The sequence below is a fragment of the Barbus barbus genome (genome assembly GCF_936440315.1).
Source record: "Barbus barbus genome assembly, chromosome: 26".
Classification (NCBI taxonomy): domain Eukaryota; kingdom Metazoa; phylum Chordata; class Actinopteri; order Cypriniformes; family Cyprinidae; genus Barbus; species Barbus barbus.
Window position 1 is genome coordinate 4,503,049 of NC_136754.1, and position 16,991 is coordinate 4,520,039.

The 16,991-nt window shown below is 42.0% G+C and overlaps 1 protein-coding gene across 26 annotated transcripts in view; it reads right to left on the reverse strand.

Moving 5' to 3' along the window:
- LOC306846223 (muscleblind-like protein 1) overlaps positions 1 to 16,763 on the reverse strand; it is a 65,066-nt gene extending 48,303 nt beyond the window's left edge. For 5 of the 26 annotated variants that reach the window (XM_079379419.1, XM_079379410.1, XM_079379402.1 and 2 more), the window contains exon 1: positions 13,315 to 13,515. The gene's annotated coding sequence lies outside the window, so the exon portion shown is untranslated. Of the gene's footprint in view, positions 1 to 13,314; positions 13,559 to 16,618 lie in introns of those variants that run through there. The other 21 variants (XM_079379438.1, XM_079379418.1, XM_079379401.1 and 18 more) reach the window with 12 other exon arrangements.
- Positions 16,764 to 16,991: the final 228 nt, after the last annotated feature.

The following is a 16,991-nucleotide window of genomic DNA, read 5'->3' on the forward strand; positions in this document are numbered from 1 at the left end:
CTTCCGAACCCTCCCGCCTGTGTTCGCGATTTGGACTGTTCCAAACTTTCCGCCGGAGTAAAAAACCCAAGACAGTATTGAGGCTGGATGTGTAGATGTTTATAGTCAATAGTTAATAAGTTTTAATCAGTTAGAAGTGCACCGTTTAAGGATTGTGTGGATATATGTGTGTGTGCAGCTAATCGTAAGTACATTTACATAATTTAAAGTATGATAAGTTCTCGAAAGAGATTAATGATCGCTACAGCGGCATTCCGCCTAAATGTTTACATTGTTAACTATATTTGCTCATTATCCTGTTGAAAATGTTATAATTGTCCTAAGTTATTTGTTTGTTAGAGTATTTAATGTTATATCGCATATTAGGTTATAATGCGTAGACGCAACGCATCTCAAAGAACATGTCTGGGCTTGTTCACCTGACAAGTTAGGCACGTGCGTTAGGCACGTGAGTTACACACCCAGTGCAGTAGTGCGATCATTTATAGAACTTCGATCTGTATCTGTATCTATATTATATTTATATTGTTTACTTCATGCTAAGTTCACTGTCATTTACAATGCTTTAACTTATGAGTATTCAAGCACTGCTATAAAGATCTGTTAATATGTATTTATTCATTATATTTGTATACTGTTTTATATTTACAGAACCACACACCTATTTGCACAATAAATCACCCTGAAGTACATTCCTGGTGTGAGACCTAATGTTCTAGCCGGACATCCTGTAGCCGTTCAATGAATCCGAACCTGAGTTAGACAAGAGTAGACAACAGTTTTTATATGGTCCTTCGAGCCGGATCTGTGGATTGCTACAGAAATGTCTCACCCAGAAAGAGAAGCTCCTGCTGTGCGATCAAGGCGACAAGTTAACCCTCCAGCCTACTTAGAAGATTTTGAGCTCAGTGTACCTGGGCCTCATCGACAACAATCACGGTCACTTACCTGCCAAGGATTACAGGAGGATGAACCAGCAAGTACTACAGGTCATTCCAGATCCACTTCACCAGTGAGCCAAGCATCGGAATGTGCAGAATGGATATTGACCGACCAATGGGACAGTAATTATGGAAAGCTGAGAGAGGAGAATGCAGCATTGAAAAGACAAGTGCAACAGCTGCCAGGGCTTACAGCCATGCTTGAGGAGATCAAGAGGGAGAACGCAGCCTTGCAACGACAATCCAGCCAGCTCCCTGAGATCGTTTCAGCATTCCAAGAGATGCGTCAACAGAATGCAGTACTTTGGCATGAGCTTCAAGACTTGAAATCGAAGCGGATATTTACACCTGAGTTAGTCACTCCACCAATGCCATCACCACGCTCTCACTCTCCAGCAGTCAACCTTCAGACTCCACAGCCATACCGCCCAATACCAGCTCCACGCTCCAGACTGCCACCATCTGCCACTAAGAGACCGCCACAGCCAGCTGTGCCAGAGGAAAGCTCAGAGCTGACTGAAGATCTGAGAAACGTGAACATTTCTTCCTCCACTTATGAGAGACCTTCCTTTACAGCACATTATAGTGACTCAGCTCAGTTCAGGTATCCCAACTCTCCCGCATATTCTCAGCCACCTCAACTGCCTAAGTCTGTTGTTCCATCACAGGATAGGAGGAGGCCAGACCAAGTTGAATACATTTCTAAACATCTTTTACCTTCATCTACCCAAGAGAAAATCTACAGAGGTCCAGCCCCTACCATCCCCTACCTGACATCTTCTGACCCTAGGGAGTTTTCAAGACTGAGAATTGCTTTAGAGAACATCCTGCCTGACGATGCCACAGAACGTTTCAAATTTCAAATCCTCACAGACCATCTGAAGTTGGAGGAGGCCCTCCTGATGGCAGACTCTTATAGCAATTCCAGATTTCCCTTCACCAACACCATGAAAGCTCTGGATAAGATGTATGGTCAACCCCACCAATTAGCCCTGCAACGAATCGCTGAGCTGATGGATGGAGCTAATATACGCAGTGGAGATGTAAAGGCCTTCAGGATGTTTGGACTGCAGGTGCGCTCACTTGTCAGTATGTTGCAGCAACTGGGCCACAAAGGTACTGTAGAGCTGGAATGTGGGTCACATGTGTCTCGACTCCTGAGTAAACTGCCACATGACCTCAGATCGAGTTTCAAGCGGTACACCCACCCTTTGCAAGTCTCTATTCCCACCTTGTTGGACTTCGCTGATTGGCTGGAATATGAGCTTCAAGTACAGGAAGACCATAGCCAGTACGCTTGTTACCCAAGGCAGGAATCTTCAGTGCGTGACAGAGAGGTGAAAAGAGAGTCTAAGCAGCCTCGCAGACCGACCACCATTCTACTTGGTACTGACAAGTCACATTCCACACCAGCTTCAGTCAGAGAAGAGAAAGTAAGAGCTTATTGTCCATACTGTGACAATAATAAACATTATCTGAATGGCTGTGACAACTTCAAACATCTTAGCAAAGACCTGAAGATAGACTGGATAAAGACAAAGAACCGATGCTGGCGTTGTGGTCGTGGACATCAAGCAGTTAACTGCACACTAAAGACTCTCTGCCCAACTTGCAACAAGAAGCACCTTTTGGTACTGCATGATGTCAATGACCAGGGCAAGCCATCTCAGCCAAGTGCAGCTCCTTCCAGTGCAGTTTTATATGTTGACCGCCCAACCTCCGGCAGTAAAGTGCTGCTCAAAGTGACTAAGGTTCTGATCAGGAATGGAAACGTGTCAATGGAGGCCTATGCCGTATTAGATGATGGATCAGAACGGACCATCATTCTGCATGATGCAATGCAGAAGTTAAGACTTGCGGGGGAGCCAGAGGACCTTGTACTCCGTACAGTGAGACAGGACACCCAGGTCATTCACGGGGCGGCGGTGACTTTTACTGTGTCCCCAACGGTTAACCCCAGCAAAGCTTACAAGATCCGTAATGCCTTCACAGCCAAAGCACTTGGTCTAGCAGAACATACACACCCAGTCAGTGTTCTGCAACGGAAATTCAAACATCTTGCTGGGTTACCTCTACAACAGCTGGACAAAGTACACCCCGTTCTTCTCATTGGCTCTGATTGCCCCCACCTCCTTACACCCATAGAACCAGTCCGACTGGGGCCCCCTGGTGGGCCAGCAGCAGTTAGAACACGTCTAGGATGGACACTGCAGGGTCCAACTGAAGATTCGAGCAGTCATCTTTCCCCTGATCAATGCTTCTTCACCTCGCTGCGGCCTGTCAACGACCTTTATGCAAATGTGGAGAGACTGTGGCAAATGGATGTTTTACCCTACCAGAGTGAAAAGGTGATCACCAGATCACGCCAAGACAAAGAGTCCATTCAGCTTCTGCAAGAAAATACAGTGAGAGTGGAGGTTAATGGTGTCCAGAGATATGCTACTCCTCTGCTCCGTGTCAAGAACATGCCTCGTCTCTATGCACCAAAGGAAGCTGTCCTACCACAGTTGAGAGGAATTGAGAAAAGGCTGGAAAAGGACCCTGATTTAGCTGCAGCATACCAAGAGGAGCTGGCCAAGCTAGTGCAAGCTGAGTATGTTGTCAAACTTGGGCAGGAGCAAGTGGACAAGACAAAGGAAGCCTGGTACATCCCGCACCACATAGTGCAGCATAATGGGAAGAACAGGGTGGTCTTTAACTGTTCATTCTCATACCAAGGGCACAACCTGAATGAGCTTCTGTTTCCTGGTCCAACACTTGGTCCATCTCTCCTGGCAGTCCTTCTACGTTTCCGGGAGCACTCCGTTGCCATCAGTAGTGACATCCGTGGCATGTTCCATCAGGTACGCCTTTTGCCAAAGGATAAACCACTGCTGAGATACATCTGGAGAGACATGCAGAGAGACAGAATCCCAGATGTCTATGAATGGCAGGTACTGCCTTTCGGGACCACTTGCAGTCCGTGTTGTGCCTCATTTGCTTTACAGAAGCACGTTCTAGATCACAGCCAGCCTGGAGAAGACACACGAATTTCAGTGGAGAAGTCATTTTATGTGGACAATTGCCTACAAAGCTTTGCTTCCTGTGACATGGCTAAGAATCTTGTAGACAAACTTTGCAGCCTTCTAGCATCTGGTGGCTTTGAGCTACGGCAGTGGGCTAGCAATGACCCTTCAGTTATCAGCCATCTGCCAGCCGACATTCAGTCTAAGAGTAGCATCCTCTGGCTCCGCGAAGGCCACCAAGAAGCTCAGGAATCAACTCTTGGCCTGCACTGGAATTGCCAATCAGATACCCTCTCTTACAAACGACGCAAATCGGACCATAAAGTGCCCACAATGCGAAGTATTTACCAGATCCTTGCCAGCCAGTATGATCCCCTTGGTTACATCATACCTTTTACCACTCGAGCCAAGGTGATAGTACAGAGGTTGTGGGACAAACAGAGGGAGTGGGATGACCCAAGGCTGCCAGAGGACTTATTAGATTCTTGGAAACACTGGGAAGGTGAATTGGAAGATCTGCAGAATATCAGTTTGCCCAGATGTTACTGCAGCAAAGAAATGGACTGCTCTACTAGTATTAGGCAACTTCACATCTTTTGTGATGCCTCAGAGAAGGCGTATGGATCTGTGGCCTACTTGAGAACAGAGAACCCTCAAGGTAAAGTGGAGATAGCCTTTGTAACAGCTAGGTCCCGTGTTGCTCCCAGGAAACAGCAGAGCATCCCTCGCCTTGAGCTGTGTGCAGCACTCACAGGTGCACAGCTTGCTAAAGTCCTGAAGGCAGAGCTAACAATACCACTCAGTAGTGTTACGCTGTGGTCTGATTCCACCACAGTGCTAACCTGGCTTTTATCAGACTCCTGCCGCTTTAAGGTGTTTGTGGGGACCAGAGTGGCAGAGGTACAGGACTTGACTGAATCTGACACTTGGCGTTACGTACAGTCTGCCGATAACCCCGCAGATGCCATTACAAGAGGAAAGTCTCCCTCTAATCTCAACAGAGAAAGCAGATGGAACCAAGGCCCAGCATTCCTCAGACAAATACCAGACCGCTGGCCAGAGATGCCACCATTAAGCCATGTAAATCAAGACAGTGAGCTAAAGAAGTCGACCTTCTGTGGACTGTTAACCTCTGCTCTATCACTGCCAGATCCTCATCGATTTTGCACCTTCACAGATTACCTAAATGCTCTTATACATCCATCAGCTGAAAGCTCCCCCTCTATCGCAACTGCAGAAGACTATAAAGAAGCTGAGCTCACAGCCCTCCGACAGATCCAGGCAGAATCATTCCCTGATGAGATATTGCACTTGAAATCTGGTAAATCTCTACCAAGCAATAGTCGACTGTTGTGCCTAGCTCCAGAACTAGATAACAGTACAAATCTCATACGGGTTGGTGGTCGCCTCAGACTAATCGGTCAACTAGAAGAAGATACCATTCACCCCATTGTCCTTGACCCACATCACCCGCTCACCAAACTGATCATCAGAGATTATGATGACCGCTTGCATCACCCTGGACCAGAGAGAGTGTTTGCAGAGCTCAGGAGAAAATACTGGATATTACGAGGACGTGCAGCAGTGAGACATCATCAACGGCAATGCACAGAATGCCAAAAATGGCGGGCCAAACCACATCCCCCAAGGATGGCAGACCTCCCACCTGCCAGGTTAAGAATTCACCAGCCCGTTTTCTATTCAACTGGTATAGATTGCTTCGGTCCTTATCTCATAAAGGTTGGACGCCGAAATGAGAAGCGTTGGGGTATTATTTTTAAGTGTATGACCACCCGTGCAGTGCATATTGATCTCCTCGCAAGTATGGACAGTGATTCATTCCTGATGGCCCTTCGTCGCTTCATTGCTCGACGAGGGAAACCCTTTGAAATCCTATCAGATCAGGGAACGAATTTCAAAGGTGGGGAAAAGGAGCTTCGGGATGCCTACGCTGCTCTTCAGCCTGAGCTCCAAACTCAACTTGCAAGCCAGCAAATCAAGTTTTCATTCAATCCACCTAATGCCCCACATTTCGGTGGATGCTGGGAGCGAGAAATTCGGTCCCTGAAAACAGCCCTGCAAGTGACCCTCGGAGCCCAAACAGTCACGGAAGAAGTGTTGCGGACTGTTCTCATTGAAATTGAGGGGATCCTCAATGCCAAACCCCTTGGTTACACATCTTCAGATATCGCTGACCCAGACCCAGTTACACCTAACATCTTGTTGATGGGGCGGCGGGACGCCTCACTTCCGCAAGTGGCATACCAGGATTCTGAGCTTCTGAGTAGACGGAGATGGAAGCATAGTCAGCTGCTAGCTGATCACTTTTGGATGCATTTCATCCGTAACTATCTACCTAGCCTTCAGACCAGACAAAAATGGATGTCAGAAACAGATAACCTACAGACAGGTAAAACTGTTATGATTGTAGATCCACAGCTACCTCGCGCACTCTGGCCTGTTGGAAGGATTGTTCAAGTTTTCCCCGGGAAGGATAACAGAGTCAGATCGGCTAATATCAAGGTGAAGGACAGGACTTACCTAAGGCCAGTGACAAAGATCATCTGCCTACCTGCTTTGCCTGAATGACATTTCAATACTTAGTAAGGCCTTTCTTCTTGTTCAAATTCACAGTGTGAATTTGGGGGCGGCTGTAAAAAAGGCCACCTCTCAAAGTGAACTCTTCCGAACCCTCCCGCCTGTGTTCGCGATTTGGACTGTTCCAAACTTTCCGCCGGAGTAAAAAACCCAAGACAGTATTGAGGCTGGATGTGTAGATGTTTATAGTCAATAGTTAATAAGTTTTAATCAGTTAGAAGTGCACCGTTTAAGGATTGTGTGGATATATGTGTGTGTGCAGCTAATCGTAAGTACATTTACATAATTTAAAGTATGATAAGTTCTCGAAAGAGATTAATGATCGCTACAGCGGCATTCCGCCTAAATGTTTACATTGTTAACTATATTTGCTCATTATCCTGTTGAAAATGTTATAATTGTCCTAAGTTATTTGTTTGTTAGAGTATTTAATGTTATATCGCATATTAGGTTATAATGCGTAGACGCAACGCATCTCAAAGAACATGTCTGGGCTTGTTCACCTGACAAGTTAGGCACGTGCGTTAGGCACGTGAGTTACACACCCAGTGCAGTAGTGCGATCATTTATAGAACTTCGATCTGTATCTGTATCTATATTATATTTGAATAAATACATATTAACAGATCTTTATAGCAGTGCTTGAATACTCATAAGTTAAAGCATTGTAAATGACAGTGAACTTAGCATGAAGTAAACAATATAAATATAATATAGATACAGATACAGATCGAAGTTCTATAAATGATCGCACTACTGCACTGGGTGTGTAACTCACGTGCCTAACGCACGTGCCTAACTTGTCAGGTGAACAAGCCCAGACATGTTCTTTGAGATGCGTTGCGTCTACGCATTATAACCTAATATGCGATATAACATTAAATACTCTAACAAACAAATAACTTAGGACAATTATAACATTTTCAACAGGATAATGAGCAAATATAGTTAACAATGTAAACATTTAGGCGGAATGCCGCTGTAGCGATCATTAATCTCTTTCGAGAACTTATCATACTTTAAATTATGTAAATGTACTTACGATTAGCTGCACACACACATATATCCACACAATCCTTAAACGGTGCACTTCTAACTGATTAAAACTTATTAACTATTGACTATAAACATCTACACATCCAGCCTCAATACTGTCTTGGGTTTTTTACTCCGGCGGAAAGTTTGGAACAGTCCAAATCGCGAACACAGGCGGGAGGGTTCGGAAGAGTTCACTTTGAGAGGTGGCCTTTTTTACACACATCAAAGTGTTGTAATGCCCAAATCAAAGCCAAAGCTTCCTTTTCTATCACAGAATAATTCAGTTGATACGAGTTAAACTTGCGAGAGAAGAAACTGACAGGGCGGACCATGCCCTCCTTATCGTCCTGTTGGAGGACAGCCCCTGCACCAACTTGGCTTGCATCCACCTGTAACGAAAAAGGCCGCTCAAAACAAGGGGCAGCGAGCACAGCAGAAGAACACAACAGAGATTTAACATTGTCAAAAGCCAGTACACAATGTGATGACCAAACAAATTTTGCCTTGGCCTTTAAAAGATCAGTGAGCGGTGCGACAACTGAAGAGAAATTACGGCAAAAGGAACGGTAGTAGCCTACCAATCCTAAAAAACGCATAAGCTCCTTTTTTGTAGTAGGAACAGGATAGTCACAAATAGCCTGAACTTTAGCACTTAAAGGCCGTACCTCTCCATTCCCCACCACTTTGCCAAGATAGGTTATAGTAGCCTGAGCAAAGCTACATTTTGCCAGATTCACGGTCAGTTTGGCCTCTGACAAACGCCTCAAAACAGCACACAAGCGTTTTAAATGGGAATCCCAACTATCACTGAACACTACAAGGTCATCTAAATACACCGCACACCCCTCGAGGCCTGAAACTACTCGGTTCATCAGCCGCTGAAAGGTGGCAGGTGCATTTCTTAGCCCAAAACTCATGACCCGGTACGAAAAGAGGCCTGATGGAATTACAAACGAGGAAATTTCCTGAGCTCTTTGACTCAAAGGCACCTGCCAATACCCTCTCAGCAGGTCAAGCTTGGTTACAAATTTGGCAGACCCAACCTGGTCAACGCAATCATCCACTCGTGGAAGTGGGAAACAATCAGGCTTTGTTATACCATTAAGTTTACGAAAGTCTGTGCAAAACCTTACCGAACCATCAGACTTTGCAACCAGCAGGCAAGGAGATGCCCAGTCTGAATTCGAAGGAATTGCTATGTCGTTTCCCACCATATACTTGATCTCTGCTTCCATCAACTTTCGTTTCTCTGGTGAAACTCTATAATAACGTTGTTTAATAGGAGAAGCGTTACCCACATCAATATCATGTTCCGCCCAATCGGTTCGTGTTGGTGTATCTCCAAACAATTCTGGAAAACTCTGCAACAAAGAAATCAAATCCACAGACTGTGAGGGTGGCAAGTGAACAAGAGCAGCGGCAAGATTTTCCAAAGAATCAGTATTATTTAGTCGTCCACGCAAAACACTATCATCAGGTTCATAACCCTCTTTCGCCAACTCTTTCTCGCCTGAACAAAACTTAATATCAGACACCGCAAATAGTACTGAATGAATAGAACTTTCACTATTCGACTTAAACCTCTCATAGTATGGTTTCAACAAATTCACGTGATATAACTGAGTAGATCTCCTCCGATGCGGGGTTGCCACTATATAATTTTCATCACTCAGTCTACGTTTTACCACATATGGGCCCTCAAATTTTGCTTCAAAAGGAGAAGACTGCAAAAGACGTGACACAAGAACCTGGTCTCCTGGTTCAAAAACACGACGTTCAGTTTTACGATCATACAGACGTTTCATATTTTCCTGTTGCTTTTCAAGCTTAACACTGGCCAACTGTCTTGCTTGAAGCAATCTCTGACGAAATCCATCAACATATGAAAGTAAATTTTTTGGTGAATCTGAACTTTTAACTGAATTCTGAAGAACAGCCAAAAGGCCACGAACCTTGTGACCAAAAATTAAGTCGTTAGGACTAAATCCAATGCTTTCTTGTACAACCTCACGTGCAGCCAGTAATAACCAGGGCAATCCCTCTTCCCAATCTCTATCCAACTGCACACAATAAGCACGAAGGAGAGATTTCAAAGTTTGATGAAACCTCTCCAACGCTCCTTGACTTTGTGGATGATATGCACTAGCAAGATTATGCTTAATTCTTAGCTGTTTCAAAACTTGTTGGAAGAGATGAGATGTAAAATTGGCACCTTGATCACTCTGAATGATTCTAGGAATACCAAAAATTGACATAAACTGTGACAAAGCTCTTACAATTGACCGTGATGTAATTGTGCGCAAAGGGTAGGCAGAAGGGAAACGGGTAGCTAGACACATAATGGTAAGCAAATATTTGCTTCCTGACTTTGAACAGGGTAGAGGACCCACGCAATCCACAACAACATGTTCAAAGGGTTCACAGTCTGCTGGAATGGGATTCAACGGAACCGGTTTTAAGTTCTGATTTGGCTTACCACTAACTTGACAAGTGTGACACTTTTTAATGTAACTTGAAATATCACGCTTTAACCGTGGCCAAAAAAAATAACGCAAAACCCGATCATAGGTTTTCTTGACCCCAGAGTGACCAGATTTATCATGAGCAACTTCCAAAACAATAGAACGAAACTTTGTGGGAACAACCACTTGAACAACAGGATCACCAACAAAATCCTCACCATGAGGACTCCACTTCCTCAGCAAAAGTCCGTCCTGAACAAAGTATGCTCTGGCAACATCAGGTACATCACTGTCAGAAAAAACAAGAGCAAATAATTCAGCCAATGAAGAATCTGAATGTTGTTCCTTACTCCATTCATCTGAGGAGAAAGAAAAAGACAGAGCAGACAAATCAGGCATTGAAAGAGAAACAGCTGCCTTCGGCACTCTTTTGGCTTCACCGGTCAGCACACGCTCAGCATTTTTAGTCATAGACCGAGTTGCAACAGCCACAGGGTCTCCCTTTACAACTACCTGGATAACATCCCCCTCAGACAAAACCACAGGAGACAAAGGTACATTAGGCCAAACACGGTCTCCAGCCAATTTATTACCTAAAATAAGGTGAACACCTTCAATTGGTAAAACAGGACGCAGTCCTACCACTACCTCACCAGTCACCAAATCGGAATGAAGCTTTACTTTATGTAAAGGAACTGATAGTGTATTCAAACCCATTCCCCGAACTAACATACTCTCTCCAGTTTCAGATTGCGAGGAAAATGGCAAAATGGACTCTAAAATGAAACTATCCACAGCTCCAGTGTCACGCAAAATTTTAATAGGAACTTCCACAGATCCATCCAACAATGACACTCGACCTTCTGTAATGAAAGGAGCATAAGTAGACAAATAATCATTAGAAAATTTAGTCTCAGGCTCAAAATCACCTAAATGAACAGAATTGGCGATGGCAGCAGGCTTAAATTTACTGGTTTCAACACGTTTATTTTTACTTTTAAGTACCAAACAGTCCGCTTTCCAATGTCCTTTTCCATGACAATAGTTACATATTTTTGATGAATCAAATTTGTTGGAAAAAATGCGACCGGACTGTGCCTGCACGTCTTCAGTCTGCTCCATTTCAATTGATAAAATTCCTTTTTCCATCAACTTATTTTTCAACTCACTTTTAATAGTATTTTCTTTGAATCTCTTATCACTAATTTTAATTTCATAAAACTCCGCGATTCTTAAGAGTTGCTCTTTTGTGCATTTATTCAACAATACATGTGACGGCGATTTAGCAAACTTTTCAACACTAGCCATAAAACCCTTCACAGACCGTAAGCAACTAATTGCGCAATCAAACACTTGGAATTTTCCCCCTATCTACCTCTTTCAAATAAGCAACCTATCTAACTTACTAAAACCTAATCTTCATGCAGTTACCGGCGGGGGGAAATTAAGCACATGAACCCAATGGGTGAAATTGCAACCGGTTAAACCAGCGACAATCACAACACCATGGAAGTGCTCCCGAGACAACCGCTACTACCCGCTTTCACCACAACACTACAAAAACAAAACGACATGTCTCAAAAGAAACACGTCGCTAAGCCTAACTGGGAAAAACTCCAAGTTAAATAAGCAAATTTGCACAAGAGTCACTTACCCGTCTGTTCATGACTTCAAACGGCGATCACTTTCAGGTGTCCCCTAACACGACTAAATTGCAACGTGACGCCAAACTATTCAAATCGGATTTCCCTCAAAACGTCACGAGCAAATAAACGTTTCAAACTGTGTTCAAACGAATGAATGAAATCCAAAACAACACACGAAAAAACTAACAAATTTATCAAACATTTCAATCATTCTTACACTACCGAACTAATTCTACTATGAAGAGGACGAGCCCCCATTTGTTACGCCCCATGGCTCGAAAAGGACGTAACAAAAACGGGGACACACAAGAAAGTGCGGATATTATATAAGATTTATTAACAAAACAGAACTTTACATAAAAAAAACAATATAACATGAAGCAGTCAGAAATCAGTGGTGTAAAGTTAAGTGAATGCATGAAATGTAATGAGCTGAAGTAATGTTGGATGCATAAAGTAAAATAACATTAAACCAAAACCAAACAAGACCAGGTCCAGAGTGCCGCCCCCCAGGCCAGTGATCATGCAGCTTTTAAAAGGACGAGACAGGAAACCAACAGCAGGTGTCCTCGATGAACCCATCAGAGAACAATTAGCTGAGAGGCGGAGCGGTCACACAAGTCGCCCAGGGATGACACGCATAACACATGGGTCGTCACAGATGCAATAAACAAAAAGCACGTCACACCTTACATTAACACCTCACAAGAGAAAAAAAACTGCTTAATGTACTAATAACAAATCGTCTTTTGAACATCTCATACATTCAGAAGCAATGTCGCGTGTGTTTTACACAGCCAATGGCGCTTGGCAGCAGATTTACATCACTGATTCTTCAAACTGACTTTGAATATAATCAAATAAGTTGTGAAGCAATATCAGAGGAGAGAGAGCGCGATCGGTAGCTACTATGATTCTTCAGCAAAGGCAACAACTTCATAAATTGGAAATGTATACATATATATATAAAAGGCCATGTAAATGGCTTGCATACCAGAACTCGAACGTTCATGAGACAAAGAGACACAAGAGGAAGTGGTCAAGCGTGTTAGAATACACACTGAAAAAATGTTCTAATGTAAATGTAAATATGCATAAAGTGTACAGTAAGTAACCAGATACAATTAAATGTATTCAAATATAGTAAGAATTGAAATATATATTGAAATATAATTACTAAATGTATAGTATTTAATAGAATATTTTTATGGTAACAAACTGCAAAATATAAAGTTACCAAAATGCCTAAAAAAATCATTTTACGGTCAAGATCTTTTTTTTTTTTACAAATTTAAAAAGATTATTTTACAGTGTACAGTATATACATACTGAATACATATCAACAGACTGCTGAAACAAATCGGGGATTTTCAAAATATTCATAATACAAAACTTTACGCACATAAAACAAAAAGTATAAATCGACTAGAAGCAAAAAAACTACTCAAAAGGTCAAAAATCTACATCACAGAGTGGAACTGTTAGCTTTTCTAAAGCAATATATAATACACATATAAATTCATTATGAAAGATGCACTTTTTTTTCAGAAATTCCCTTTTATAAATCATTTCGGAACTATAGATGCAAACATGTATATTTGTATATTGTTAGTTTAGTTCTTACCCGCGTGTAGTGCAAGAGCTGTATCTCCACTGAGAGCGAGACAGGAACTCACACATGGGTCACCAGCCAATGTGGCTCACCGCAATGCATCCTGGGACAGATACTAACGTATGCCCTGGTGTGTCACAGTGCACGACCAAGCCTAGAGTAGCATGCATGCAAAACACTGCATTAAAGATGTTTAAGTGTTTGCATGTGTTTACGGTTTCAATGTGTGATCACATGATAAAGCACAGACTGAAGCAACTGTGAGTGTGTGTTCAGCGATCATTCTCTCTATCACCATGGAAACCTGCGTTTATCTTATTTGCATCTGGGTGTATCAGCCGCAGAGAGAGCTGTGTCATTTTCCCCTAGAAAACACCACTGCCCTCCTCAGAGACTCTGAGAAGTTTGTCACACTCGTTTCACACGCGTAAATACTTTCCCAGATCCCAAATGTAGAAAAAACACTGCGAATATCGTACTAACATACACGCCCTAAATATGAAAGCTTCAAAAAGAGGAAACAACATTCATACACTGCTAAAGATAACACAACACGTCTTGCACAGGAAGAGGGTTGCAATTGCTTTATACAGAAGCCCCGAAAAACTATTTTAACATGAGTCACACTTAAAAAAAGTTATTAGCACACTTTTTTGAAAATTTTTAAACCAAGTGGTTTCTGCAAACAAATAATGTCAAAATATTGAATATATAGTTTTATGATTGGAAACTTACTGTAACAAACATCTTTGTGTCATGTTTTGACATTTCTTTAATGTGGGTCACTGTATGCATGTGTGAAAGCATGTACTTGTGTCTGCATGTGAATTAGTGTGCATACACAGAGTGAGTGTGTGTGTGTGTGTGCGAGGTTACTTGAGGTCTGTAGTTCACTCATGCCAGGTGTGTTATCTCAGACGCTCCACATGACTGAACCGATGGTAGAGTTCCTCTTCTAAACTCACTCACCTGGTACAAAAACACATCTCACTACTGCAACCCTCTCGGGTGTTACTTATACTAATGTGAGAGAGAAACTCATGTATTTGTTCAAATAAAGCCTCTGGTCAAATGCCATTGGAGAACCTTTTAAGTTCTTACAATGACAAAAATAAATGTTTCAGGTCAACATGAAACAATGTTTAACCTATTTTTCTTCCATTATCTAACGCAGTGCTTCCCAAACCTGTCCTGGAGGCCCCCCTGCCCTGCACATTTTGTATGTCTCCCTTATCAGACACAGTTAACTCATGTCTTGCAGTCTCTACTAACGAGCTGATGAGTTGAATCAGGTGTGTCAGATAAGGGAGACATACAAAATGCGCAGGGCAGAGGGGCTCTAGGACAAGTTTGGGAAGCACTGCTCTAAAGAACACTCGATGCGAAAAAAAATAAGGTAGGATTTTATCCACGTAAAACTGATTAGATCACCAAAAGGGGGTGTTTCTCATCAGAACGGAGCCAGATGTTAATGCCAGTTTGCTGTAGATTGTGGGGGGTTACTTCACTTCTTCACTTTTTAGAGTATTTTATCCTGGAACATGATATTCCAATGGCTATGCCAATGGTAATCAATGGTTTCTGTTATTGCCATGAACTTTAATACTTCTGTGGAGTTTTGTTATTGTTAAAGGGATAGTTCACCCAAAAATGAAAATTCTGTCATTACTCACCCTCGTGTCATTCCAAACCCGTAAGACCTTCGTTCATCTTCAGAACAACAAATGAAGATATTTTTGATGAATTCTGAGAGCTCTCTAACCCTCCCACAGACAGCAATGTAATTACCACGATCAACGTCCGGAAACGTAGCAAGGAGATCGGTAAAATAATCCATGTAACATCAGGGGTTCAACCGTAATTTTACAAAGCTACGAGAATACTTTTTACTAAAACTATTAAAACTAAAACATTTTTATTAGTTTGAATAAATCTGAAGTAATATAAAATCGAAATACTAGATGAAAAACTAAACTAAAATTTCAAATACTGAAATAAATTCAATAAGATTAAGTGGAAATACTAAAATTACTAAATTAAAACGGTAACACTTTACAATAAGGTTCATTAGTTAACATTAGTTAACTAGATTAGTTAACATGAACTAAGAATGAACAATACTTTTACAGCATTTATTAATCTTAGTTCATTTCAGCATTTACTTATGCATTATTAAAATCAGAAGTTTTGTTTGTTAACATTAGTTAATGCACTGTGAACTAACATGAACAAACAATGAACAAATGTATTTATATTAACTAACATTAACAAAGAGTAATAAATGCATTGTTCGTTCATGTTAATTAATACATTAACCAATGTTAACAAATGACACCTTATTGTAAAGTGTTACCAACTATTTGTAAATATTTTTAAAAACAAAAATATAAATGAAATGAAAAAGCATAAAATACAAAAATTTGAAAAGAAAATATAAAAACAATTCAAAATATTACAAAAACTATAATAGGATATAATACTACACTGATTCAGTGTTATTGCATGTTAATGCATTGAAGATTCAGCCAGTAATGAAAAATCTGTTATCACTTACTCATCCTCGTGTCATTCCAAACCTGTGATGTTCTTCTGCAAAACTCAAAGCAACTTTGGACTCCTTTAACTTTCATTGTATGAACAAGTAAAAAGGGTGTACTTGAATTTCATGTTGGCCACATGTCCTTATGATGTCAAACAAGAAACTTTTAAAGCTCCAATTATGTTAAAGTTCCAATTATGCTATGAGATGACCTTTTAAAAGACTGCCATCATGCCACAGAAGTTTTAATAAACATCCTAGAAAACCCAATGAAAATGAAGTTCCAATGATATCACAGAAAAACCTTCAAGTAGCTATAGTCCATTAAGAGAATCTTTAATAGAATAACTTTTTTTATATTCCATAGATTCCAATGAATTTCCAAAGAGAGGCAATCTGTGGTTTTCTAAAGAACCATTCGTATGTTGCTGAAACAGATTAATGGTACTTGGAACCAACACGCCAATAGCTTCCCAACAAAAACCTACCCCATAGCTGAACCGAAGAACCTTTAGAGCGATGCAGAGAAAGAGGAATGAAAAACGAGGGCACTTGAGGAAATAAACCACAGAGAGAAAGAAAGCGTACTCAACATACAATGCCTCATTTCAAACCTTTCCCAGCTCACTTCTAACCTGGCACGTCGCTGAATATCAGGACGCCAAACATACTTAGCTTGTGAAAAACCCATTCTAACAGCATTCCCAAGCCACCGGTGGACAGGAAGTCCTCGTCTAGCCCTCTGAGTAATGGCACACAGACAGTCTGCGGTCCTACCTGACTCTGAGCCGCTCAGATCCAGTCCCGTATGTCCTCTCTGCTGTCTGCCGACAGGAAGCACATTCAGTCCGTCCCTATTTACAGTCCCCTGGCACTGCAGTACGACTCACAGCTGGTGCATTCCTGCTCCGCTCTGCCTCAGCTGATGGAGAGAGGAGAGGAGAGGAGATATAGAGGAGAGCAGACAGGGAAAGAGGGAAAGAAAACGCAGGGTAAGAACATACTGTACAAATCATCTACTGTGAATGTGAGGTCAGCAGATGCCGATCAGCCAATGAGTGTCTCGAGCTCTAATAACACGAGGAAACTGCATAATGCACCTCTTATTATTTCATCCATTTTCCAGCGCCCCGCATGAACAGAAGCATTA